The 27,937-nt window shown below is 38.6% G+C and overlaps 1 protein-coding gene across 1 annotated transcript in view; it reads right to left on the bottom strand.

Annotated features, from left to right (window-relative positions):
• Nucleotides 1-27,937, bottom strand: part of BMPR1A (bone morphogenetic protein receptor type 1A) — a 138,787-nt gene that overhangs the window by 50,787 nt on the left and 60,063 nt on the right. Inside the window, exon 2 of the mRNA XM_043596780.1 lies at nt 7,942-8,056. The gene's annotated coding sequence lies outside the window, so the exon portion shown is untranslated. The remainder of the gene's footprint in view (nt 1-7,941; nt 8,057-27,937) is intronic.

The raw sequence follows: 27,937 nt of genomic DNA, 5'->3' as shown, positions 1-27,937 counted from the left end.
ATAAAAACCACATAACATACTCTAATATTCTTTATAAGTATGCTGGCATCTAAAAATGCATCTCCAAATCGTACAGTTATAGCCAGTAACTACCAATCCAGTAATCTCTATCTTACCTCTATCCAAGTACTAGCTAAGGAACTTCACTCCCATAATCACCTCTGGTGATTTCTAGATAATCAGAGAAAAGAAATTTAGATCCAAGTCATGAAATAGGGGAATCTCCATATATTCAAAAGCCCTCTTCCTAAAATATTTCGGGCTTATTTCATGTTTTGAATTATCTTAGCTCTAAGTTTATTAGCTTTTACTTATCACACTTGCCTTTAAGTTTATTTTGAGAGAGACAGACACAGCGCAAGTCCGGGAGGGGCAGAGAGGGTGGGGGGGATGAGAGTGAGAGAGAGAGAGAGAGAGAGAGAGAGAGAGAGAGAGAGAGTGAGAATGAGAGGGAGAGAGAGAGAGAGAGACAGAGAGACAGAGAGAATTCCAAGCAGGCTCTGTACTGGGTCCTGATGCAGGACTCAAACCCATGAAGCTGCAAGATCACGACCTGAGCCGAAACCTAGAGTCAGATGCTCAACCGACTGAGCCACTCAGGTGACCCTCTTATCATACTTAAAAAAAAAAAAAAATGTTTATCTTATTTATTTTGAGAGAGACAGAGTGTGTGTGTGTGAGTGAAGGAGGGGCAGAGAGAGAGGGAGAGCGAGAATCCCAAGCAGGCTCTGTGTTCATGCAGGGCTTGATCCCGCAAACTGTGAGATCATGATCTGAGCTGAAATCAAGAGTCAGACACTTAACAGAATGAGCCACCCAGGTGCCCCATCATACATTTTTTTAGTACTATGAAATAAGAAATTTAATATATTCTACATACTTTACATATATTAATTCATTTAATCTTCTTACTAACTTTACGAGGCAAGTATTCTCGGGGTGTCTGGATGGCTTAGTCGGTTAAACGTCCAACTTTGGCTCAGGTCATGATCTCGCGGTTTGGGAGTTCGAGCCCCACACTGGGCTCTGTGCTGACAGCTCAGAGCCTGGAGCCTGCTTTGGATTCTGTGTCTCCCCCTCTCTCTACCCCTCCCCCACTTGCACTGTCTCTCTCTCTCTCTGTCTCTCTCAAAAACAAAATAAACATTAAAAAAATAAAAAAATAAAAGTCGTACTAATGAGGCAAGTATTCTCATTATGCATAATTTTATAAGAATAAACCTGAAAATGAAGCATGATTTTTTTAAAGAAAGGTATTAAATACTAGAATTAACTCAAGAGGAAGTAGAATACCTAAATACACCATAACCTGACTATAAAGTGGTGGTCAACAGGCTGGAAATGGGATGGAGGGGAGGGTGATAAAGAAGGCAGTGGGGTGGGAGGCAGTGAGGAGGAGCCCAGGCTCTGGTGTACACTGTTCAAGATTTTATATAGTATGAGCTTATCAGACCTCCTTATTAGTCCCTTACAAACAAAGACTGGGTGGGAAGGAGCAAGGAAGGGGTGGAAGAAAGGGAGAAAAGGGAGGAAACTGATGAGCTCGAGTTAAACTGGAATTTCTGAGATACTTAAGATTGGAAATACCTCACAAACAGGTGAAAATATAAGACAGGAGAGCAGGAAGCAAGTATTTCAGATGGAGGGTAAGGATAGGAATTGTCACTACAGAATATGAAAAGATGCTACTGGAAATCTTGTGGCATGCTCTCCCCACAGTATCACATATAGCTGCAATAACATAGACAGCAACCCAAACCCAAAAGTACCCAAAATGGAGAATGACCAAATAAGTTAAGTCAGGAGTGTATCCACCAACTTAAAATAAGAATAATGGTATCTTGGGACACCTGGGTGGCTCAGTCAATTAAGCATCCGACCTCAGCTCAGGTCACGATCTCACAGTTGTGAGTTTGAGCCCCATGTCAAGCTCCGTGCTGACAGCTTGGAGCCCGGAGCCTGCTTAGGATTCTGTGTCTCCCTCTCTCACTGCCCCTTCCCTGTTCACTCTCTTTCTCTCTCAAAAATAAACACTAAAAAAAAAAATAAATAAGAAGAATGGTATCTTAGTTATGAGAGGGCTAGTCCTAATTTAAGACAATGGGAATAAACGTTCTGCCTCCCTTTGAAGGGGGTGGGTAGCATAATACGCAAAGAGCCTGAGGGCAAGGTCCACAGATTATCTACAGGATGAGTTCTAGATCTCTCTACAGCAGAGAGTAGGAATAAGACTAAATTTTCAGTGGTGTCCAGGGAGATACCAACAGTAAGGGCAGAGCACATCTTTTTTCCAAGCCTGGAGCTGTAACTGCTTTTCTGCAATGCAGCGTTTCAAAAAGCTGCTAGATCTAACAGATCTGCTACCTTGCTAAAGAATCTCCCAGCTGCCGGTGCCTGGAAGCACTGAGGACTCCTCCCAGAGTGCCAAGAAATCACTAACAATTTGTTGACTCCTCTGTTATCAGTCAACAGGACAGAAACAATTCTGCCTTCCCATGCTGACTGGTTTGCCAATGAACAGATACCTACAGCCAGAACTAAATGAGTGCTTAGGGAACCCAAGACCCCCATAAGTGGGCGCAAAATAAAATGCAGTTTGTTTTAAAAGGAACTCTACAACCAGAGGAAAGGCTAAGCTCAAAATGAGAACAGGTGGCTTCTACTTAGGCAGAGCTAACAGAAGACAGTGGGTGACAGTGCACACGCGAGACCCCAGGATGGTGTCTGTCCTCTCAGTAAAGAAGAACACTCACGGATGTCCAAGTACCGGAGCTGCCAAAAAGGACACCGATGCAGGACTGCAGCCCCAAAGACACTGTCACAGCAGCTCAAAGAGGATACCACCATTACGACAATGTGTCAATGTGAAGAAAGGGGAGCATCCCTGGGTTTCTATAGTGCGGGCAGTTGATGTGCTTATCAGTTACTGCTTTTCTCCTAAGTAACTCAAACATGAACAGCTCCACAACCACTGAAGAGCCACTGAACAGGACCCATTGAGAAGGGTACTTTGCATTCCTTATCATGACCTTTGTCCTGCACCTTCCCTTGAGGAACTCCATCTCTGGTGAATCCTTTTATATCCTAATTGAGAATTAATGCTCAGTGGAAGATGACTGTACATTAACAAACTTTTTTTAAATTTTGGGGTGACATAGAAGGCTGCCAGTTTTGATTAGGATGCAGAGGAGAAGAGGCTCTCAGCAGATCAAGCTCCAATACAAGCTGCCCTGATGCTCAGACTCAAAGGTACAAGAAATAATCTGTGGTAGATTCTCTGACAAGTTCCAATAGGAGAGTTGGAGCACAGACCCCTAGATTTTCTGAGGCAAGGATATGACTTCATAACACTGTATGAAAACTGTAGCTCCTGGCATGACATTGGGCCCCAGTAGAGAACCCAACTATGGAACATCAAGGATTTAGTGACCAGAGCTACCCATCCATGATTCACAAGGTCAGGTGAAGCAGCAAGCTATTATATGATAGAAATGGTATTTTTGTGATAGTACCTAGGCAGTGGTAGAGGGCACTAGTAAATACAAGTCCAGAACCTCATGTCACCTACTCTTATCACAACAGATGTCTTTACTTATGCTCACGCCAACAACTTTATGGTGGGTTCCTGGTAACCAATGACAAAAAAGAAAAACCTGGGTCCTGGCTGACAAAGACAGATAAAAAATGACTACTGCTCTACAGCCCTACTTGGATGACTCTGAAAGACAATGAGGAGGCAGAAATTCTCTCAGTGGGCATGGCAAAGAGAGAAGTGGCCAAACAAGAAAAAACATGGACTCCTTAGGAGTGGTGAATGGTATGGCTGATTGGGTAGGGTGATGGAAGGAGCAAAAGTGGAAAATAAAAGAGAAGGAACCTGGAGAAGAAGCATGTTGATGGTTCTAGAAGAGCCCAAAGTGCCAACCTTTATATCTTACGTTAATGCCCACCACAAAACACCAACAATGCTTTGGTGCATTTAACAATGAGGTGCATTTAACTACATTCCCAACTATAGATGGAATAACTTGTCACTTGACTGCAGTGAGCTTTTGCTCTGGGCCACCTCAATGCTTGGCCAACAGGGTCATGAATGGAGGAGCCACAGTGACAGACAGGAAGGCTTTACACAGGCCCAACAGCATGGGTTCTTCCTTACTGAAGGTGGCCTAATCACTGCCACTGACACATGTGGGTATAGAACTGACACTCCAGATATGCTTTTGTCTTCCTTGCCCACAGTATATCATCCCGCCAGCACCACTATCCCAAGGTTTATAGATCACCTCATGAGGAGTATCAATTATGGCCTCAGGATCAGCTACAGGATTGGGGATTACAGCTTGGTCCACTAACCCTCTTGTTTTGGAAATTTCTTTTAGTGATTACAACCAGCCTCCAATTTGAAGCAGACAAAGTGGGCTTAATGGAACATGAGGCAATCTGAGAAATAAAAACAGGCTATAGCAAACACTTGTGGTGCTGGCAACACATCCCCTTACCCTACCGGCCTCATTATAGCTATGGTGGACAGCTCTATGCACTGCCTGACAGTATCTGATACCAAGTATAAGCCAAGGCATTGCTGTTTTGCTCCTTAGTGTTTTCTCCAAACTTAAAGAAGACTGCTCAGCAGTATGTAGGCACAGCCATACAAATGCTAGAGTTAAAGCTCCAGGAGCAATCTTCAACTAACAGAAGATGAAAAGTCATTGGGGCACCGGGCTTGCTAGGTCAGAAGAGCATCTGATTCTTGATCTCAGGGTCATAAGTTAGAGCCCCTTGCTGGGTGTAGAGATTCCTCAAATAACAAAAACCTCAAAAAAAAAAAAAAAAAAAAAAAAAAGATGATTAAAGTCAGTGGATAAATGTCCCAAGCTCCCTGTCCTTTGATGGGACAATACTACGGCGCATTCAGAGGGTCCCCACGATTGCCCATAGTGATAACCGGCTCCTTACCACACTTTATGTAACTTCTCTCACCTTTCCCTTTCTCCCATTTCTGCTTCTTTGGATCACCTTGCAAATAAACTACCTAGTCGTAAGTCCTTTTCTCAGGCTCTACTTTCAAAGGAGCCCAAACTAAGAAGTGGTGCAGTCAGGACTCAGGCTAAAACAATGTGGCTCCACAGCCTGCACTTTAACAAGAGCATATTCCCTCTTTAAAGCAGCAGAATAGGGTGCAATACACTATGGGATCCTAAATGTAAATACCAGTGAGCAAGCATATACACAGCAACAAAGAGATTTTAACTTTCTAGTGGTGAAGAAAACTGGAAAAAAGGGGCAGACTATATATAGCCAAACCTAAGTCAATTAAATACATACATACACACACACCAAAGACATATTCAAAGACATATAGCAAACAAATGAGACTGCTTTCCTATGGCAGGAGGAGACAAGGAGAGTGGAGATCAAGAAGAAAGTAAATAAAATAAATCAATTGAGGGACCTTATAAAGAACAAAGTAATTTTACTCCTGTAAATGTAAGATATGATTAACTTGAGTTTCTGAGTCACAGTCCGAACATACTGTCACAATATTAAATGGAAAAGTCAACAGTACTTGTTATGAATTGGAAGTTATCAAAATAAATATAAAACTCTGAAAATATTTTTATTTACTTATTTATTTTTGATGTTTATTTTTGAGAGAGAAAGAAAGTGTGTGTGCAGGCATGTATGTGAGCATGGGAGGGTCAGAGAAAGAGACATTACAATCCAAAGCAGGCTCCAGGCTCTGAGCTGTCAGCATAGATCATGACCTGAGCCAAAGTCGGACGTTTAACTGACTGAGCTACCCAGAAACCCCTGCAAATATTTTTAAAAATTCACCTGTGTTAAGACCTAAAATCATTCTGAACAGTACTGGCAGCACACATTCCATACTTTGAGAAACACTGTTGTCACTATCCTGAGATAAGAATGATAGAGGGATCTTCAAAATATATATATTTTTTGGGGCGCCTGGGTGGCTCAGTCAGTTGAGAGTTGGACTTCAGCTCAGGTCATGATCTCACAGTTCATGGGTTCAAGCCCTGCACTGGGCTCCCTGTCAGCGCAGAGCAGGCTCGGGATCCTCTGTACTCCTCTTTCTCTGCCCCTCTCCCTCTCATGCTCTTGCTCTCGCTCAAAAATAAATAAACATTAAAAACACCTTTAATATACATTTTAATAGTAAAAATATTAATTTGAAAGCTTAACTAGATTTATGTTAAAGAGAAAACTTGAGGGGTGCCTGGATGGCTCAGTCAGTTAAACAACCAACTTTGGGTCAGGTATTTCTCTCTCTCAAAAAAAAACACTAAAAATGTTTTTAAAAAGAGAAAACTTGATAAGAGCTGAATCACAAAGCCTTTTCTTAATGTGAATGCTTTCCTTCCTCAATAATGTAATGTTTTCCAGTTACACAATGTATAATCACAAAACAGTGACTACTTAATTTTCAATATAAAATGTTGGAATCTCTCTAAATATTGCAAAGTCCTAAATCAGTCATCAACTAAGAGCTGAAAAGAACTTTAATAAAAGCACCAAAACTAGCTAGTTTTATATTATGAGGTAACTTATTACCTCACTGAAAGGTATTTCTCTAAGGACATTACCATACTGATGGTTATTTGTTAACACGAAACCATCAAATTCTGCTTCATAAATTTCTTCATTGATCCCAATTCACTGAGCAGTAACTCCATTAAAATAAGATACCATCCTTCAGTAACAGTGTCAGAATTATACCTGAAGGAATATTTTAAACATTTTTTACTAAATCTTGCTTAGCATTTAAAACTATAGCAAAAGACGTAATATGAACAGAACAGTATTTTTTTCTTTAAAAACTGCTCTTTTAAAAAACGCAATACCTTAAAAAATTAATTTTTAAAAATAAGAATAGGGATGCCTGGGTCACTCAGTCGGTTGAGCATCCGACTCTTTTTTTTTTTTTTTTTTAATTTTTTTTTTCAACGTTTATTTATTTTTGGGACAGAGAGAGACAGAGCATGAACGGGGGAGGGGCAGAGAGAGAGGGAGACACAGAATCGGAAACAGGCTCCAGGCTCCGAGCCATCAGCCCAGAGCCCGACGCGGGGCTCGAACTCACGGACCGCGAGATCGTGACCTGGCTGAAGTCGGACGCTTAACCGACTGCGCCACCCAGGCGCCCCGAGCATCCGACTCTTGATTTCAGCTCAGTCATGATCTTGAGGTTCGTGGGATCAAGCCCCTCGTCAGGCTCCACACTGAGCATAGAGCCTGCTTGGGATTCTCTCTCATTCTCTGCCCCTATCCCATGCACATGTGCTCTCTCTCTCTCTCTCTAAAGAAACAAACAAAAAGAATAAAAAAGGCAATACTTTGCTTTTTTTATGGTATCTCCCTTACAATATGCTAAGACTTGAAACATGATGTACAAAAATATGTGTTGTATGTAAACAAATGACAAAATGAAGAGACCAATAAGACAATAAAACATTAATTTTAATGTTTCCTTAAGCTTAGAAAACTTAGGGTGCCTGGGTGGCTCAGTCAGTTAAATGTCTGACTCTTGATTTCAGCTCAGGTCATAAGCTCACAGTTTGTGAGTTTGAGCCCCACTTGGGGTTCTGTGCTGAGTGCATGGAGCCTGCTTGGGATTCTGTCTCCCTCTCTCTCTGACCCTCCCTCACTTGCTCTCTATCTCTAGCTCAAAATAAATAAAAATAAACTTTAAAAATAAATAAATAAACTCAGGAAACTTAGATTTGAAAAATTACTTATATTTGCTATGGATGCTGCCCAACATTATCCGTACTATCCAGACAGAATGCATGGGCATCATCATCTCTTTCCAACATCCAGTCAGAAATTACTGTTGATACAGAAGGACTATTTTCAACTGTTAAGAAAATGAGAATTTTCATATAATTCTAATTATTTTCTTAAAAGTCGTTTTCTTACCTCAGAGATGTGGCTAGATAAAACTGTACTTCCAATTTTCTCCAAACAGCTTTGACCTATGCTTCCATCTCATGAATTCCAAGACAGTATTAAACTGATGCATATTTTCATAAATCTGTTAAAAAAAAAAAAAGAACTTATTTAGACTAAAAGAAACATGCAGAAGCAATACTAAAACAATGTCCTGTGTAAAACTATACATTTTCAATGTAAAGTCAATGAAAATTCTAAAGTACTTTAACCTATTGCTTTACCATTTTCCCAACCTCTGCCCAAAGAAGTTTCCCATTTTGCATATTTTCAACTTTGCAAAGATAACAGTAGTTCTGTGGAAAAAGTTACTCACGTGTAAAATTTCTGTATCAGCTTAGACTTTTGAAAAAAAAAATCACATCTTAAACTGGAAAAGCAGGAGCAGCTAGAAGCAACACTAAAATCTATAATTCTACAACATTCAAACCCCTATGTCAGCAAAACTATATTTGACCACCCAGCTAATATCCCTATTTTCACTTTTATCACAAAATCTCTGTAAGCAGTTTTCATTTCAGTCAAGCTTTCCCCTAGAATATCAGGAACTGGAGGGGTCAGGAATGAATCGCATCGCTTGGTCTAAGCCCAGGGGATGGGTTACAACTATGTGACCCCTGACATTCAGTTCCCCTGCTGCCTTAAGAGACAAAATTCACAAATCTGGAAGAGGGAAACAATGAAAAATTTAAATCTATTTAAAGAAGTGTGTTGTTTACTTAGAGATCTTGAAAATAATTTTGTTGAATGTATCTTTTAACTGAAACTTCAAATAGCAAGGTATTCTGTTTCATATTGTAAAAGGAAAAATTTTAAGCTGCATGAACACTACCTATGTCCCACTGCAAGGTCAAAATGCCTTTGTCTTCAAGTGCATTTAGAAGTATCATTTGTGTCACACTGAGGTTTAATAGTCTTGGCAATAATGACTGAATTCATGTAAACTGGGCAACCTGAAACTGTCTAGCATATCAGATAGCAGGCTTTCTTAAAGACAAGAGTCTCCACTCAGCAGACAGGCTGCCATAGGACCATGCTAAATCTTTCATGGTCCAACTAAAGACAGACTGACCCTGAAAGCAATTAGCAATGCTTTGTCTGCATTTAAGAGCTTTTACTGTCTTCACAATGCACTGGTTACCTACAACTTAACTGGTCCCTAACGTTTTTCAGGGTACTGACAGGACTATACAACTCTTAGAATACCACTTAGAGAAAAGAGGGCAGGAATGGAGATACACTGTTTAGGATTTTGTTTTTCTGAGATGTTCACAGTCTTAAAAAATTTCCCTTATATAATCAAAAAATAAATGCATTGTATTTCCATTTTAGAAATGACAAATATTTTCCTCAAAAGCCCCTCTTTGCCAACAACTCCATTCTTCCCAAATGGTGTGTGTGGAAGAAAAGAGGGAAGGCAATCACTTATATTAAGCAAAGCTCAGATTAACCTATTCTCCTAAAGGTTAAAACAATCCATCAAAATGACTATGTTTAAAAATACATGGCTTGATTCTAATTCTACCAGGTTATTTCCAATGGATCAAATAAAATTAACATGTGAACCACTTACCAACCATTGTTTATTACAGCACTATTTATTACACCACCATTTCCTTGGTGTGAAAAAAAAGAACTGAAGCTTTAGGCTAAGTCTAAAGTTAATAAAAAGAAAAATACATAATTAAAGAATCTGGAAATATGCCACCTTCAAAGTCCAAGATCCTGCCCGAATTTTCTATCCTCCCTCCATCCTCTCAATGCAGAAATAAATGACAAAAAAATATAACTGTCTAAAGATTGAATCTAAGACCAACTAATGAAAACCAAGTAAATGTGACCTTACTACTAAGAGGTAAATAAAAGATTAATCAAAGGACAGGATATGCTTCACAGTACAGGTCTGCAAATCACTTTTTACAAACTAAAACTGTGTGAATAAACTAAAGCTTTCCCTAACCTTTGCAATATAGTGCTACAGTCCTATAAGCAGAAATCAGTAAACATGTGCAGCTTTAATCACTTAACTTACAAGGTAATATACCACAGGCTTTTAGCACTATGAACTTGGGTTTAACAACCATAACGATCCAGTCAAAACTGAATACTAAACAAGTATGATAATGCTTTCATCAAAAATTTTGTGTCTGAAATTTTCAAGCCTGTTAGTGCTGGAAAACACATTGAAGAAAAAATAATTCTTTTAAAAACACATCAGAGCTTCTTAATGATAGAATAAGTGAAAAACAAACCCTTCTAGATATATTCTAATGTTTTATGATTGAGCTAATGTTAGAATTTCAAAGTTGGTAAATATGGGCAAACAAATGTGAAAAGTGCATTTTAATCCCACATTATCTTTACAAAATACCTTTATTTGCCACCAAAATGTACACATCCCTCATGGTTCTCAAAATTATTAAAGTTGTTAAACTTTTTTAAAAATTATTTTGAGAGAGACAGAGACAGCATGATTAGGGGAGGAGCAGAAAGAGAAGGAGAAAGAGATTCCCAAGCAGGCTCTACACTGTCAGGGCTGAAACTGATGTGGGACTTGAACTCATGAAACCAGGAGATCATGACCTGAGCTGAAATCTAGTCAGACGCTTAACCGACTGAGCCACCTAGGCACCCCAAAAGTTGTTAAACTTTAAACCACTGGGGTACTGGGCACCTGGGTGGCTGAATCGGTTGAGTGCCTGACTCGATTTCAGCTCAGGTCATGATCCCACGGTGGGAGGATCGAGCTCCAAGTCGGACTCTGCACTGACAGCACAGAGCCTGTTTGGGATTCTCTCTTTCTCCCTTATCTTCTGTCTCTCTCCTGCTCACGAGCTCGCTGTCTCTCGCATGCTCTCTCTCTAAAGAGAATTAGATAAATGTTTTAAAAATAAATAAACCACTGGGGTACTTAAAAGATCACTAACCATACATAACCCATCAGTGACAAACACGAACTAAGGATATTATAGTCATCTTTGACTCCGACGTTTTAGGACATCGACCATTCACTCCTATATAAGATTTGCTTTACAGAAATAATAGTGTACATATGCTTTTGATAAATATACTCATAAGACAAAATGTAAGATTACTTTTGAGTTTGTACAAAATGTCAGAAAGTGGTCATTTCCTAGTCTTCACAAAATCAGCAATACTGACAACATATTTTTTCTTTCTACCACTCTAAATCCTCTCCTTCTCATCTTCATTTCTCCTCTCCAAGCACCATAAAAAGTACCCCAAATGTTGGACAAATATTGCTGTTAACACTATCACTGCATTCTTATAACCGTTTTAAAAAATCAGAAACCACACTACAAAATAATATTTGACAAAACGTTCCAGCTGGGCTCTTAAACTAAATGCATTAATATTACAATCTTTGGTACATTAACTGGAAAATTCCAACATCATGCTTCAGAAAAATACAATACAGTTTTAGCTATAAGTAACTCAAATGAGCAGTGTAATTTAGGTTTATCATGCATTATTATTATTATTTTTTTTTTGAGAGAGAGAGAGAGAGAGAGAAGAGAGAGATCATGAGAGCAGGGGAGAGGAAGAGGAAGAGGGAGAGGGAGAGAATCCCAAGCAGTCTCCACTCCCAGCATGGAGCCTGACCATGGCGCTTGATTTCACAACCATGAGATCATGACGTGAGCCAAAATCAAGAGTTGAATGCTTAACTAAGCCACCCAGGCGCCCCTATCAAGCACTTCTATAATAAAGCAGGTTAGTACCACATCACACAGAAAGGAAGGGTCAACTTATGGACGGGTTGTGTTCTAAAACATCACTTACAAATTGAATATAAGCATGATTTTACAACTTAACATGCCTTTCCCATAAAAGCAAAGATTTAAACAGCAGTATTAAACCCACAATACAAATGAACTACAGTGCACGATTCTATGTAGCACTCTTCTGCTTAAGCATATTTCCATACCAAACTCTAAGCTTTTATTCACTGTTGTATTCTAGAATCTAGCACAGTTGATGACACAGAGTAGGATTTCAACAAATACTAGCTGATCTGAAGTACTGAATAGCAACAACTCAATGATATGAAACCAGCCTGTCTAGAAAACCTTACCTATCTTAATTATAACAGATAACCAAAAGGCAAGGGGAGAAAAGCTCCCTCCAAAAGATATGTGAAAAGGATTCTCAACACCAGGCTTGGAAAGCTCTGGTCTAAGCCAATTGTGGCAATTTCCATTCTCCTTGCCAGTAAGACAAGAGACTAAATTGCTGGGGAGCTTCTGGATGATGAAAAAAAGACACTTGGGTGAAAACCCCTTCCATCCCCCAACCTTTTTTTCCAGGCAACTCTGGGTTTGAGTTTGTCAAGCAGAATGAGGCAGCTATCTTAGGACCATAAGGAAAGAGATGGCCTAAGAAGACAACCCAACAAATAATGAAGCTTCTGCACAGCTAAGGAAACAGTCAGCAAAACTAAAAGGCAACGAATGGAATGGGAGAAGATATTTGCAAACAACATTTCAAGTAAAGGGTTAGTATCCAAAATCTAGAAAGAACTTATCAAACTCAACACCCAAAAAACAAATAATCCAGTAAAGAAATGGGCAAAAGACATAAATAGACACTTCTCCAAAGAAGACATCCAGATGCCCAACCAACACATGAAAAAATGTTCAACATCACTAATCATCAGGGAAATACAAATCAAAACCATAATGAGATACCACCTCACATCTGTCAGAATGGCTAACATTAACAAGTCAGGCAACAACAGATGTTGGCAAAGATGCAGAGAAAGAGGATCTCTTTTGCATCGTTGGTGGGAATGCAAACTGGTGCAGTCACTCTGGAAAACACTATGGAGGTTCCTCAAAAAATTAAAAATAGAACTACCCTACACCCCAGCAATTACACTACTAAGTATTTATCCAAGGGATACAAGTATGCTGTTTCGAAGGGGCACATGCACCCCAATGTTTACAGCAGCACTATCAACAATAACCAAAGTATGGAAAGAGCCCAAATGTCCAACAATGGATGAATGGATAAAGAAGATGTGATATATGTATACAGTGGAATATTACTCAGCAATCAAAAAGAATGAAATCTTGCCATTTCCAACTGCGTGGATGGAACTAGAGGGTATCATGCTAAGTGAAATTAGACAGCCAGAAAGAGACAAATATCGTATGACTTCACTCGTAGGAGGACTTTAAGAGACAAAACAGATGAACATAAGAGAAGGGAAGCAAAAATAATATAAAAATGGGGAGAAGGACAAAACATAAGAGACTCTTAAATATAGAGAAAAAACAGAGGGTTGTTGAAGGGGTTGTGGGAGAGCGGATGGGCTAAATAGGTAAGGGAGCATTAAGGAATCTACTCCTGAAATCATTGGTGCACTATCTGCTAACTAACTTGGATGTAAATTAAAAGATAAATTATTAAAAAAAAAAAAGAATGGCTGCATCAAAAGACAGAAAGAATCTGGGTCCTTGGTGATGCTATAATGCTTGAATGTTTTAACTAGGTTGGATCTTTTTATTATATTAAATCTTTTTATTGTTTAACCAGTTTTCAATTACCAAAAGTAACCCAGCAAATACAGTGATTTAGAAGCCAATACGCCATTTACTTTCATGAATTCAACTTTTATTTATACAATGATAACTCATCTAAATTATATCTCAATCCTGGGGCACCTGGGTGGCTCAGTCGGTTAAGCGGCCGACTTCCGCTCAGGTCGTGATCTCGCGGTCCGTGAGTTCGAGCCCCACGTCGAGCTCTGTGCTGACAGCTCAGAGCCTGGAGCCTGTTTCAGATTCTGTGTCTCCCTCTCTCTGACCCTCCCCTGTTCATGCTCTGTCTCTCTCTGTCTCAAAAATAAATAAACGTTAAAAAAAAAATTAAAAAAAAAATAAATTATATCTCAATCCAGATCCTTCTCTTGAACTAATACAAATTTCCAAAGTACTAAATATTAAATAGTTATTCCAGTGGCACATTAAGAGAACGGAAGTGATATAAAAGCCATCATCTACCAGCACAAAAATTGTTTATGCACTCATATTCACTTGCATGGCTAACAGCAGCACCACCACCTATCCAACTGTCAAAGTTGGAAATCTAGGAAGCACTAATCTCATCTCCCTCTGCTTCATCTATTATATTGAGGTAATTAAGAAATGCTGCCCATTCTGATATATCTTTAAAATCTGTCTCCTTTATATCTATACACACCTAGTACAGGCTCTCATCTTTCACTGCAGCCTGCCTTCATTCTTACCTCCTTCACTGTACCTTTGTTTCTAAAATACAACTGTGCTTCTTGAAAAGATTATAAACACCATAAGTTATCAGGAAAATAAAAATTAAAACTATAATTAGAAACCACTACATACCCACCGGAATGGTCATAATAAAAAAGACAGACAATACCAAGTGTTGGTAAGGACATGGAGAAACTGGAACTCTCACACACTGCTATAAAATGATGCAACCGCTTGGAAGAACCGTTCAGCAATTTCTTGAAAAGTTAAACATAAACTCACTATATGATCCAAAATTCCCTCTATGGAAATACCCAAGAGATATGAAAATGTGTGTCTATACAAAGACTTATACACAAATGTTCTCAGCAGTATTATTCATAATAGCCAAAAGTGAAAACAACCCAAAGGTCCATCAACTGGTGAATGGATAAAGTGTGGCATAATCATACAATGGAATACTATCAGGTAATAAAGTACTGGCACATGTTACAACTCGAATGTACCTCAAACACATGCTAAGTAAATGAAGCCAGTTGCAAAATACCATGTATCATATGATTCCATGCATACGAAATATTTAGAAAAGGCAAATTTAGACAATCAGACCAAAGCAGTGGTTACCTAAAGCAAGGGGCAGAAGTGGGAAATTTGGAGCAGTGATGAAATGTTCTAAAATACTTACAGCACAACTCTAAAATTCTACTATAAATAAAAAAATACAAGTGTGCTTTAAAACTTTTCAACAATTTCCACTTGTGTATAAAATGAAGGCCAAAATCTTTAGAAGGCTATCTATAGACTGCTATAATCTGCTTTCCGTCTATTTAACCTGCTTTATCTTCTACTATAATCTCTGCCAAAAAGTCTCCTGCTGGTCATTATTAAACTATTTGCTATTTCCTAAATATGCCCAGTTATTTAATGCTTCTCCCTTTCTTTGAACTTGCTATTCTAATTCAAAAATCAAAATGTTATCTTTATATTTTGCCAAGTGAACTTCCATTTGTCCTCACAAAGATCCATCTCAAATACCTCCTTTCATTGAATCCTCTCCACTCCCTACGTGTTGCTAACTTGCTGAGTCTGGTAATAACACACTTAGTGCTTAGCACACTGAATTCTGATGATCTATTTAAAGGTATGTCTTACTTATTAAGATAACCCCTGTGTACAGCAATTGCATTTTACTAATACTTGTGTTCCCTGTGTTTTAAGCACAGTCCAGTGACCAGCACAAAGGAGATAATCCATGTATTTTCGAATAAATGATTGATGAAGAATGACAGGAAAAAGAAAAATCCCCAAGTAGGCAAAATGAGCTCTGCACCACAAAGACCCTTGTGTAAGTATGGTTAAAGCTGGTTACATAAGAAAGAAAAACAGAAAACCATCCAGTCTCACCTAAGTGTTTATCAGGGTGGGATCAGTTAAATAGCCACAATGAACATTACACAGTCCTTTAAAAGAATGAGAATCATTTATTTGTGCTGATATAGAATGATATCCCAAATATCCTACAGTTATAAAAATTATAAAAAGAGTCACTCCACTATTAAAAAGAAAACTATACACACAAACAGCAGTGTGTGTGTGTGTGCGTGTGTGTGTGTGTATGTGTATGCACACACATACAACATGTATGAGGAAAGTAGAGATGAAAAGGTACACACCAACTCATCGGAATATAGGCAAAAAAGTGGAAACAACCTAAATGCCTATCAACTCATGAACAGATACACAAAAGGTGGTATATCCATCCAACTAAATATTATTTATCCATAAAAATAAATTAAGCCATAAAAAGAATCAATTCCAATACAACATATGAACACTGAAAATATTACGCTAAGTGAAAGAAGCCAGACAAAAGGCCACGTGTTATATGGTTCCATTTATACAAAATACCCAAAATATGCAATTCCACAGAGACAGAAAACAGATTAATGGTTGTGTGGGATTGGGAGTGGAGGGTGGGAATGGAGAAAGACACCAAAGGGATGATCTATATAAGAAAAAAAAGGATAAATTTGAATTCATCAAAATTAAACTGTTTGCTCTGCAAAAGACCCTGTTAAAAAGATGAAAAGACAAGACACAGTATAGGAAAATATACTTGCAAACCCTAGATGTGACAAACGATCCATATCTAGAATATATCCAGAAATATCAAAATTCAACATTAAAAAAAATTCACCTAGAAACTGGGCAAAGAACATGAAGAGCGATTTCACTGAAGATATTTGGATAGCAAATAAGCACATGAAAAGATATGGTCAACAACAACAGCCATCAGGGAAACGCAAATTAAGACTACACTGAGATCACTAAGCACCCACTGGAATAACTAAAATAAAAAACAGGGCAATACCAAGTTCTGGCAAGAATATGAAGAAAATGAATCCTTCCTACGTTGCTGATGAGAATGTAAAATGCAACAGCCACTCTGGAAAATGGTTTAGAAGTTTCTTTAAAAACGAAATACACACTCACATGTAACCAAATGCCTCCTGGTTACAAAGAAACGAACATGAATGTTAGTAGCAGCTTTATTTTTAATAGCCCAAAACTGGAGAAAATAAAATGTCCTTCAAAAGGTAAATGGTTAAACTATGGTACATCCATACAACAGAATCTTATACTCAGCAATAAAAAGGAATAAACTACTGTTACACAAAACAACTTGGGTGAATCTCAAAGGATTAGGCTGAGTGCAAAAAGGTCACATAATGTAGGATTCCATTTATAAAACACTCTCAAAATGATAAAATTATACAGATGGAAAAAAGACTAATGGCGGCAGCTGTGTGGGTGGCATAAGGGAGGTCTTTGCGGTGACAGAATCTGTACCTTGTTGCTGACGTGGTTACCTAAATCTACATGTATACTTAAATGGCACAGCACAATACATATAAAATGAACCAATGTCAATTGCTGGTTTGGTATTGTACATCAGGTAGTATTAAGTAACCACTGGAGGAAGGTGAAGGGTACAAGGGACCTCTCATTATTTTTGCAATGTCCTATGAATCTAGAATTACTTCTAAGCAATTAAACATTTTTAAGCTCTATTTCCTAAAAATGTTTTACCTCTGCTTTAAATTAGATTTTGAACAAAATAACTGTTCAAAGACTATTCAAGATATATTACTTCTTTCCAATCAGCTAGAAAACTTCAATTCTGCAGTGGTTTCTAGTATCCTATGGAAATGAGGAGTGCCCATAATAGAAGTCTAAAGAAACCAGCAGTTCCTAGACCAAATTCTGGGTCTGGGAAGCAGTAACTGCTATTTCAATGGGTGCCCATCTGTTCTAAGAGTGACACACATAGGAAGTTTGATGCAGCCACCTGCCCCAGGATGAATCCCCAAATAATCATCTACCCATATATTCTTTTCCAATTTATCCTTCCTTACAAAGAAGCATAGAAACCACCTCTATGTTTTCATTTTAATTTTTCTCTATAATTTATTAGCACAATACACACTGTACACATGGGCATTTAAATTGTGATATATCTTCTTCCCCTTTCCAAGTAAACCTAACTCAGTCAGTGAAGAAATATGTATCACCCATTTATTTCCATAAAATGATAAGAAATTACCAACAGAACATTTATTTTATTAGTTGTAAAAGCACCCACGGGGCAAGTTCCTCTGGATAGTTTCACTACATTATATAAACAGGAAAATTTCTATTCTGAGGAATCATCAGGAATTGATTTTAGACTGCTAAGAGTCCATCAATTCTTCTAAAAATGGGCATTGTTTATACTTTTCAATAAAGCATAAACATTATTTAGAATTAACATTATGAACACCAATTACAGCGTTACGCTACAATATAGTGAATCGCCACAGACTATTAGTAATTTACTTCCTCTCCTGATATAATCCAATGGAAAATACACAATGCTATCTATATAGCATTCATCCCCCCCAAATTTAACTTTAATCTAGTCATGAAATACAAAAACACAAGCAGCAAATTGTGGGATATCCTACTTAAAAAAAAAAAAAAAAACCACCTTGGGGCACCTGGGTGGCTTAGTTGGCTAAGTGTCCAACTCAGCTCACGTCATGATCTCGTGGTTTGTGGATTCCAGCCCCACATTAGGCTCTCTGCTGTCAGTGTGGAGCCCATTTCGGATCCTCTGTCTCCCTCTCTCTCTCTTGCTCCATCCCCAATTGTGCTCTGTATCTCAAAAATAAATAAACATTTTTTTTTTTTAATAAATAAACATTTTTTAAAAAATCATTTAAAAAAAAACTAGGTAAGATTTCAGAAAAGACCACTGGGGGGTGGGAGATAAGGGGCAGTAGAATAGTGATAATGGAAACTCTCAATCAAAGAAAACTAAAGATATATGACAACCAAATGAGAAATATATTCCTTATTTAGTTCCTAGATCAAATATCAAAATGGGGCACCTGGCTCAGTCAGTAGAGCATGCGACTTTTTCTTTTTTTAATTTTTTTTTTTACCGTTTATTTATTTTTGAGACAGAGAGAGACAGAGCATGAATGGGGGAGGGGCAGCAGAGAGAGAGGGAGACACAGAATCGGAAGCAGTCTCCAGGCTCCGAGCCGTCAGCCCAGAGCCCGACACGGGGCTCGAACTCACGGACTGCGAGATCGTGACCTGAGCTGAAGTCGGATGCTTAACCGACTGAGCCACCCAGGCGCCCCGAGCATGTGACTTTTGATCTAAGGGTGTGACTTCAAGCCCCATGTTTGGTGTGGAGCCTACTTAAAAAACAAATAAAAATAGCTACAAAGAACTCTTTTGAAAACAAAGTATAAGAAATTTAAGTAAGGGAAGTATATTACACAATATTATATTGGTATTAAATCTCTTAGCTATGATAATGTAGCTCTTAAGGAAAACAACCTGTTTCTTAGGATACACTTGCTAAAATATTTAGGGGTAAAGTTTCAAGACATTTGCAGATAACTTTCAAATGGTAAAAAAAAAAAAATGTATATGTGTTTTTATAAACAGAGAAAGTAGATGAAGCAAAAGGTTATTAGCAAGTGAACTGGTAAAATGGGTTTTTACTATTTTCAAACTTTATTTTAAAAGTTTTTAAAGTAAAAAAATTGGGGAAAATATATACTTTATCAGTTATGAGGGTTTTTTTTTAACGTTTATTTTTGAGAGAGAGAGCTGGCAGGGGAGGGGCAGAGAGCGAGGGACAGAGATCTGAAGTGGGCTCTGCACTGTCAGCGCAGAACCCCAGGAACTAAGAGACCAGGACCTGAGCCAAAGTTGGATGCTTGACCAACTGAACTACCCAGAAGCCCCTTAATTAGGTACGAGTTTTAATTCCACACATGATTTTAGTAAACAATGTCAGTACGACAGAAGTTACTAAAATCAAATACTAACAGATCTATAAGAAGTCCCAAAGATCCTCCCTCCATCGACAAATTTTAAAGCTTTTTCCTAGAAATTGTAAATTATGAGTTGTTCAACAGGATGAAAAATTACATTTTGTTCAAAAGGTCAAAAATTACAGCTGTGCTTCCAACACAGAGCACTATAACCAGCCTGAAGGCATATGGCTTTAAAAGAACTGCAAATCAATTGTACTGTGCAAAATTTACAAAGGTTTTATTTGATCCTGAAGTAGAGATAGCCACACTGATATGTTAGAACATATTTTCAAATGTTCTATTTAGCAAATAGAAGAATGTTTTAAAATTTCTTTCTCCAAACAGATCTGTTTCCTAATGATGGATACCATATTTTTCAGGCTGCTAAAGCAAGGTAAAAAGGATAGAATGAATTCCTCTAAAACATGGGTAGTTTCCTAAAACAACTAATTACATCTCATGAAAATAGGTAACACTTATCACCTCAAGGATGTACTGGTTATGTCAGACTTTAATCCAATAATCTGTTATAAAATATTTGACTTAATTACTATTTATTAAAAACAAAACTGCCTTCATTAAATACCCAGCTGTCATTCATCCAAATGTGTGCATCAGGGAGACTGAAGAAATGATATTCCAGAAATTACAGAAAATAATTTTTGATTAACAGCATCCATATAAAATCTATCATTGTACAGGAATATGCAAAGGAATCACATCCAACAGGAGGGGAAATGGACTACAGCTATTTCCTCCAAAGGCTGGGCGTGGGACAGTGTTGCTACATGTCCGTAGGTGGGTAAAAACATAGGGAAGAAAGTTTTAGCTGGGAAGCCTGCATTGAAGTTCTCACCTCTATGTAATGAGAGGCAGGTAGTTAATTACTAAACAGTACTGTCTTTTAAATCAGTGAGTCACATGCCTAAGGGAGGAGCTTATAAGCAGGATCAGCAACAACCAAGGCAATGAAGTAAGATTTCAAACAGAAGCAACAACAGGTTTTAAAAACTTTCAGACAGACAATTAGAAGCACCCATCCCAATATAATGCACATAAGCCAACAGCAGGACTATGGACTAACCAACCACCTTCTTGTAAGACACGTCATGCACTTTTGGGACTAAGTTTGTGAAGTTAGATAGGTCTGAATTGCAGAGAATAGATCTATTGTTAACAGGCAAGAGAGACTCAAAGAGAAAGGAAAACAAGATCACTTGATAAGACTTCTGAGGACACGATAGTGTATTTTAAAACATTTAAGACACAGTTTCCCCCTGGTAAGCAACATTTAATCACCTTGAGTCAGCCATAAATGTATCAAAACTCAAACAATAGTACCAAGATGATAATACAAATAGTGCCATACCACCATACATGATGATTATCTGAGAAGTTTCAAAGACCACTGTTTCACAGGGGGAGAGATCACTGGGGGCTGATTTTAAACTGGCCTGTCCAAGACTGACAGGGTTTGACAATATTCAAGGAGGGAGTAGTGAGTGGGGCCCAGGGAGGGTACACTGTGCCTGGCCACTGTCCCACCTGAGGCCTGGACTCTAGAGGGGTAGAGCAGGATAATCAATGTATGGTCTGACCCAGATGATACATACAAAACCACCCTTGAAGCTCATGTCTGTAGCAGACATCAATGCTCATTTTAGTTCTCTTTCCAATCAAGCACTGAAGATTTCACAGTCCTCCTAAATACAGAACAGCCAAGATGTCAAAATGTTTGAAATTCACCTACCATTCTTCTAGAAGGAGAAGATAAAGAGAATACAGGGTTAACAGCATGGCCTCTGCAGCCAGCCTGAGTAGCAAGGTTAGAATCCTGGCTCCACCACTATCCATTATGATACTTTGATCCAAAGTTGCTTAACCTCATCTGTACCTAATGTGTAAAATAGGGACAATGACTGCATGTATCTGAAAGACAACGATCAAAGGAGTTACTGTAGGTATGGCACTTAGAACAGTGCCATGAAAACAGAAGTACTTCCTAAGTGTAAGTGACTGCTATTATTTTCTATCAAATAAAAAAATCAACTGTATTCTCAAAGTAATTAGAATTTTAAATGAGGGGTAATAATATAAAATGCATAAAAACGCTGCAAAGTACACAAAACATTTGAATCACTGACAGAAACACCTTTCAATATTCAATAACAATGCCTAATAGCATCAAACACTTGCTAGTTGACTTAAGAACAAAAGTACTGGAACAAAGACATCATTCTCTAAATTCACTGAACTCTGGTTTATTGAACACCTTCTAGGTGCCGATTACTGTGCTAAATTCTACACATTTATTATCTAGCTTAATCCTCAAAGTAAACTTATGAGGCAGGTACTTCTACTAATTCCACATTACATATAAGAAACTGACACTGAGCGGTTAAGTAACCCATCCAAAGTCACACGGGTAATAGATAATAGAGATGGAATTTGAACCCAGGGCAGGCATACTCCAGAGGGTGCACTTCTAATCCTATACCCTGCAGTAGTCCCTTTCTTCTTCTCTGCAGGGAAGGTGTTCCAAGACCCCCAGTAGACGCCTGAAACCACGGGCAGTATCAAACCCACTATATACTATGCTTTTTCTTAGACGTGTATTCCTATGATGAAGTCTAACACAAGTTAACTAATAATAAAATAGAACAATAATAATATACTATAAAACAGTCACATGAATATGGTCTCTCTCGAAGTATCTTCCTGTTCTGTCTTACCCTTCCGGTGGTGATGTGAGATGATAAAACGCCTATGTGATGAGATGAAGTGATGTGGATGATGCAGGTGTTGTGACACCATTAGGCTACTACTGACTGGACATCTGCTTCCCAACCCCAGTTAACCATAGGTAACTGAAATCACAAAAAGTAAAACTGTGGCAAACCCTGGACAACTGGTCATGTATAACAATAGGATAAATATAAAATACTATATTAAAATAATAAAGTTATGGAAAGGGAGGTGACAGCTAAAGGGTATGACCTTTCATTCTGAGGTGATGAAAATGTTCTAAAACAGACTGCAGTGATGGTTGCACACATTTGTGAATATATAAAAAACCACTGAAGTGTACACTTTATTTTTTTTTGTTTACTTATTTTCAGAGAAAGAGAGCGAGCAAGCACGAGCAGAGGAGGGGTGGTGGGCAGAGACAGAATCCCAAGCATATTCTGCACTGTCAGCACAGAGCCCCATACGAGACTCGATCTCATAAACCATGAGATCATGACCTAAGATGAAATCGAGTGTTGGACGCTTAACCGGTTGAGCCACCCAGGGGTCCCTGAAATATACGTTTTAAATGGGTGAACTTCAAGACAAGTGCAATTTAAATTCACTAAGAGAGATTTTTCTATTTCACCAATAAAAATCTATCAAAAGAATCATGATGTGCATTTAGCTCTATCAATGGTCTTACAACATTCTTGATAGCAAAACAAAACAAAAATAATCTAAATAAAGTTCATATTCTATAGTAATGATAGCTAACATTTATTAAGCTCCAAGAATATTTTTTTATGTATTATCTCATTTATTACAACAACCCTAGGTGTGAGAAAAGAATGTTATCTTCATTTTCCAGAGGAGGAAACAGAAACACAGAGGAGTATCCTGCTTACGGTCACACAGCTACTGAGTACCTGGAGCCAGGATTCCAACCTGGGCAGTCTCAACACTGCTAGTTTGTGTGAATAGTAATTCACACTGCAGAAGAATAAGTGCTTGAAAATATACTCACAATATATTAAAATAGAAAAAAAATCAGAGATCAGAGAAACAACAGATAAAGTATGAGCCTGCTTTTGTTTAATACACATTAAAAAAGCAGATGGAACAGACATGGCCCCCAATTTAACATTGGGTATCTCCAAGAGGTAGTATTACAATAGATAATTATCTTCTTTATACTTTTCTGTATTTTCCACATTTTATATTGCAAGGCAATTTTTTTTAAGTGAAGTTCTTTAAAAAAAAAAGTAAAAAGTGACAAATTTACATACTGCAGAAAGGACAAGTAACAAAACATGGAAGAAGCTGCTAAATTTGCTAAATGGGTCACTGACAAATTCAAGGTAAGTGGTAGAAGGCATAAATGACAATGGCAGGGAAGATGTAAAAAAGGGGGGGAGGGTGCCTGGATGACTCAGTCAGTTGAGTGTCCAACTCTTGACTTTGGCTCAGGTCATGACCCCAGGGTCGTGGGATCAAGCCCTGCTTTGGGACTCCGCACTGAGCGTGGAGCCTGCTTGGGATTCTCTCTCCCCCCTTCCCTCTGCCCCTCTTCCCCACTCGTGCGCTCTCTCTAAAATAAAATTTAAAAAAAAATTTTGTAAGGCACTATTCAGGTACACACTAGCATTCTGAGAGGTTTGGAGGCTATAAAAATGGCACATAGCTTCAGTAATAGCAGTGTCAAGGAAAGGTTTTGCTGGTTTGTTTTTAATCTGAAGGGAATTTGATCAGGGTTATAATTGAACTGGAAATAGTCTGTCAAGGATGGAAAGAGAGACAAGGAAAGGGAGGTCTCAGAATATAAGAACTCTGTCTTAGAAAAAGGGAAACTACTTGTGAAACAGAAGAGAGAAGAAAAAAACTCATAAAAAGAGATCTTTGAGATGGAGAAAAACCAGAACTTCCATCTGGTACCTTCAAACTTTTCTAGAAAATATAAAGTGAAGTCATCTTCCAAAACCGAAAGGGTGGAAATTAGGCACAGGCAGAGAGGTATGGAGTAGTGGCAAAAATGCCGGAAAGCAACTGGATTCACTAATTGGCCAGAACTAGCAGTAGCCACCTAACGATCTCATGACATAACAGAAAGTACTGGAGGAAGCTGGGAAAATTGCTTCTTCCCCACAGTTAGCGTGCACATGAAGCTGCACCACACAAACACAGAATCCATGGGTGCCTGGAGACTATTACTCTATTACTAATCCCTTGGGTAACAACCACGTAATAGTCTATGAAGCTGATGTTACAAAGTGCTATCATTTTTAGATGACGTGAATCATCTAAGGAAGCACCAGAGTTCTGAAGCATAAATTTCAAATTTGACAAAAAGAAGATCGTTTTCTAGGAAAAATCAAGTTGCAAAGATCTTAGCATGTATTTTTTATGTATGTATAAACTTTGTATAATTGAAAAGTTTTCCCCAAACAGGTAGATTGTTCTGAAACATGGTGTTTTTAGTACAAATACCTTTCTTTTCTTTTTTTTTTTAGTACAAATACCTTTCTAAAGCAGCTCTAAAAAAAAGTAAGTAGCAACAGGGTGCTGTTCACATAAGGATAAGGACCCTGACTGGACAACACTGTAGGTACAGGACGGGCTTGTTAACGAGTGGGCTTCACCACAGGGTAACTGGGCAGTCACCTGCCGGTGTAGATATAGAGACCCTCAAATGTCCAGTTCTGTTGCTCTCTTCTCTGGAGTCACTGAGTTTCTTAGAAAAAAGAGTCTTCCAAGGGCACCTGGGTGGCTCAGTCAGTTAAGCATCCGACTTCAGCTGAGGTCATGATCTCATGGTTTGTGGGTTCAAGCCCCTCATCGGGCTCTGTGCTGACAGCTCAGAGCCTGGAGACCACTTCAGATTCTGTGTCTCCCTCTCTCTCTGCCCCTCCCCCACTCGCACTTTGTCTCTGTCTCTCGAAAATAAATACAACATTAAAAAAAAAAGAGTCGGGGCGCCTGGGTGGCGCAGTCGGTTAAGCGTCCGACTTCAGCCAGGTCACGATCTCGCGGCCCGTGAGTTCGAGCCCCGCGTCGGGCTCTGGGTTGATGGCTCAGAGCCTGGAGCCTGTTTCCGATTCTGTGTCTCCCTCTCTCTCTGCCCCTCCCCCATTCATGCTCTGTCTCTCTCTGTCCCAAAAATAAATAAACGTTGAAAAAAAAAAAAAAAAAAAAAGAGTCTCCTAGATGGAGGGTATACACTTCTGACTGCCAGTGTTCTACAAATAGGCGAGGAAAGGGACAAAGAACAGAAAGGACACATCACCTGATGTGTAGTGTACAGACCTCTGCTTAATCTCCATTTACAGTGTATTTTTCTGTATACTCCAATTCTGGAGCCTCATTGGTGTAGTTTCTCTAGACAGTCAAATTCCCAATTTCTGCTGGGATACTGAATTAGACCAGGATGGGTCCAGCACCGTCCAAGATAAATATAATACTACAAGTGCAACCACACATATAACTTTACATTTTCTAGTACCCTCGTGAAAAAAGAAAAAGAACAGAAATTAATTTGAATGTATTTTATTTAACTCAAGAGACCCAAAATAGTACTTCAATGCAAAAAATATAAAAATTATTAAGACATCTTCCACCCTTTTTACATACTTAGACTTCCAAATCTGATGTGCACTTTACATTTACATTTATACTTGAGATTTAGCACAACCTCAATTAGGACTAGCCACATGTTAAGTGCTCAACAATTACATGTGGCTGGCTAGTGGCTACCATATTAAATAGTACAGTCTAAGTTACGCTAGTGTAACATAGGAGTCCAAAATGTCAATGGCTCAACATAACGAAAAATTTACTTATGTCTCATGTAAAATGTCCAACATGGGCAGGCATAGTCCACTTCACAGTCATCCACGGACCCAGGCTGACCATCTTGTTCCTGTACCAAATGAAACACATGGCTAGGTACTTCCTAAGTAAAGACCAAAGAATCTTCATGGACCTTTCACCGTGTCAACCCAGAAGCAACATGCACTTCCCCTCAAAGTCCACTGGCCAGATCAGTCACATGATACCTCTTTACCTGAAGGAAACAAAGGGATTAAATGTTCCCATATGCTTGAAATGAAAGAACTGGATGTAAAAGAGCACTAAGAAGTCATTAGCACAGGCACGCACCTGGCTATGTGGACAAGTATGAGACGAAGATCTAAGCCCTAGGTTCCAGGGTATAACTGTTTCTTACAGATTTTTAAACCAGTTTTTAGCCTGAATTCTTAACCCTGTTCCATAAAACTGATGCCTGCAATTCTGGGACACTTACAGGGGTAAAATCCAGTTTGCTTGTGAGCACATACCTCTAGAAGCTAAACACACTGGAGGGAACAGCAGGCAACTTTGAAAATACAAGTAAAACTAGGGAGGGTGCAAGAGTTGATGAATCTAACTGCAGATAATGTCAAAGAGCCTAATAGCAAATGGTCTCATGTTGACGTAGTAGTCCAACCTCTGAATTTAGAAAATACCCAACCAGGCCTCCCTTCCAGCACAGAGCCTTTCACTGGAGAATAAACTGTTAGGAATAAAAACAAAATTGAACAGAAAAGGTATAGCTGAGGCAATGGAAAAAGAAAGCTCACGGAGAAGTAAAGGACAGTGATACAATCAGGGGATCCTTGAAGGTAATCACCCAACTTCTGAAATGTAATTGAAAACAATTCTGGGGGTGCCTAGGTGGCTCAGTCGGTTAAGTGTCCAACTTCAGCTGAGGTCATGATCTCGTAGTCTGTGAGTTCGAGCCCCGCATCAGGCTCTGTGCTGACAGCGCAGAGCCTGGAGCCTGCTTCAGATTCTGTGTCTCCCTCTCTCTCTCTCTGCCCCTCCCCGCTCACACTCTGTCTCTGTCTCAAAAATAAATATTAAAAAAAATTTTTTAACAAAAAAAAAGAAAAAAACCCCAATTCTATGAAGTTAAAAATGCTATCCTGAATCACTATATTTCCTTCTAAAAACCCAGGAAAACTAATTTCAAAATGTCCCATGAAGAAGTTTCCAGAATCCAATCTCATACAAGTTACTATAAGGTTAAATAACATCCTCTTATGCAATTAAAGCAAACTGGAAGAGAGCAACACAAAACTGATAAAAACTGTAACCTACTAAAAAGCTAAAAGTGTTAAGAAAACTATATAAGGCATGTAAAAAACAACATCAGATGGAGAACCTCAGAAATGTGAGAACATGACTCAAAAAAAAGAATCAGAATTTTAAAAATTTTATTTTAGATATAAAGACTAAAAACAAAAGAGCATAAGAGTAGATAAACACAACAGGTAATGTGAAAAGGAATCTATCCCTAAAAATTAAAAAAAAAATTTTTTTGTATGAAGAAATAAAAAGAATTCTAGATTCTAGGAAAAGTGAAAAATACTGTTCTAACTTTTGTTCAAAATAGTAATCACTGGGGTGCCTGGGTGGCAGGGTGAGCGTCCGACTTCGGCTCAGGTCACGATCTCACGGTCCTTGAGTTCAAGCCCCACATCGGGCTCTGTGCTGACAGCTCAGAGCCTGGAGCCTGTTTCAGATTCTGTGTCTCCCTCTCTCTCTGACCCACCCCGTTCATGTTCTATCTCT

This window comes from Prionailurus bengalensis, chromosome D2 (assembly GCF_016509475.1).
Source record: "Prionailurus bengalensis isolate Pbe53 chromosome D2, Fcat_Pben_1.1_paternal_pri, whole genome shotgun sequence".
NCBI lineage: Eukaryota > Metazoa > Chordata > Mammalia > Carnivora > Felidae > Prionailurus > Prionailurus bengalensis.
Note: the sequence above shows the minus strand (reverse complement) of the source record. Positions and strands in the feature narration are given on the sequence as shown.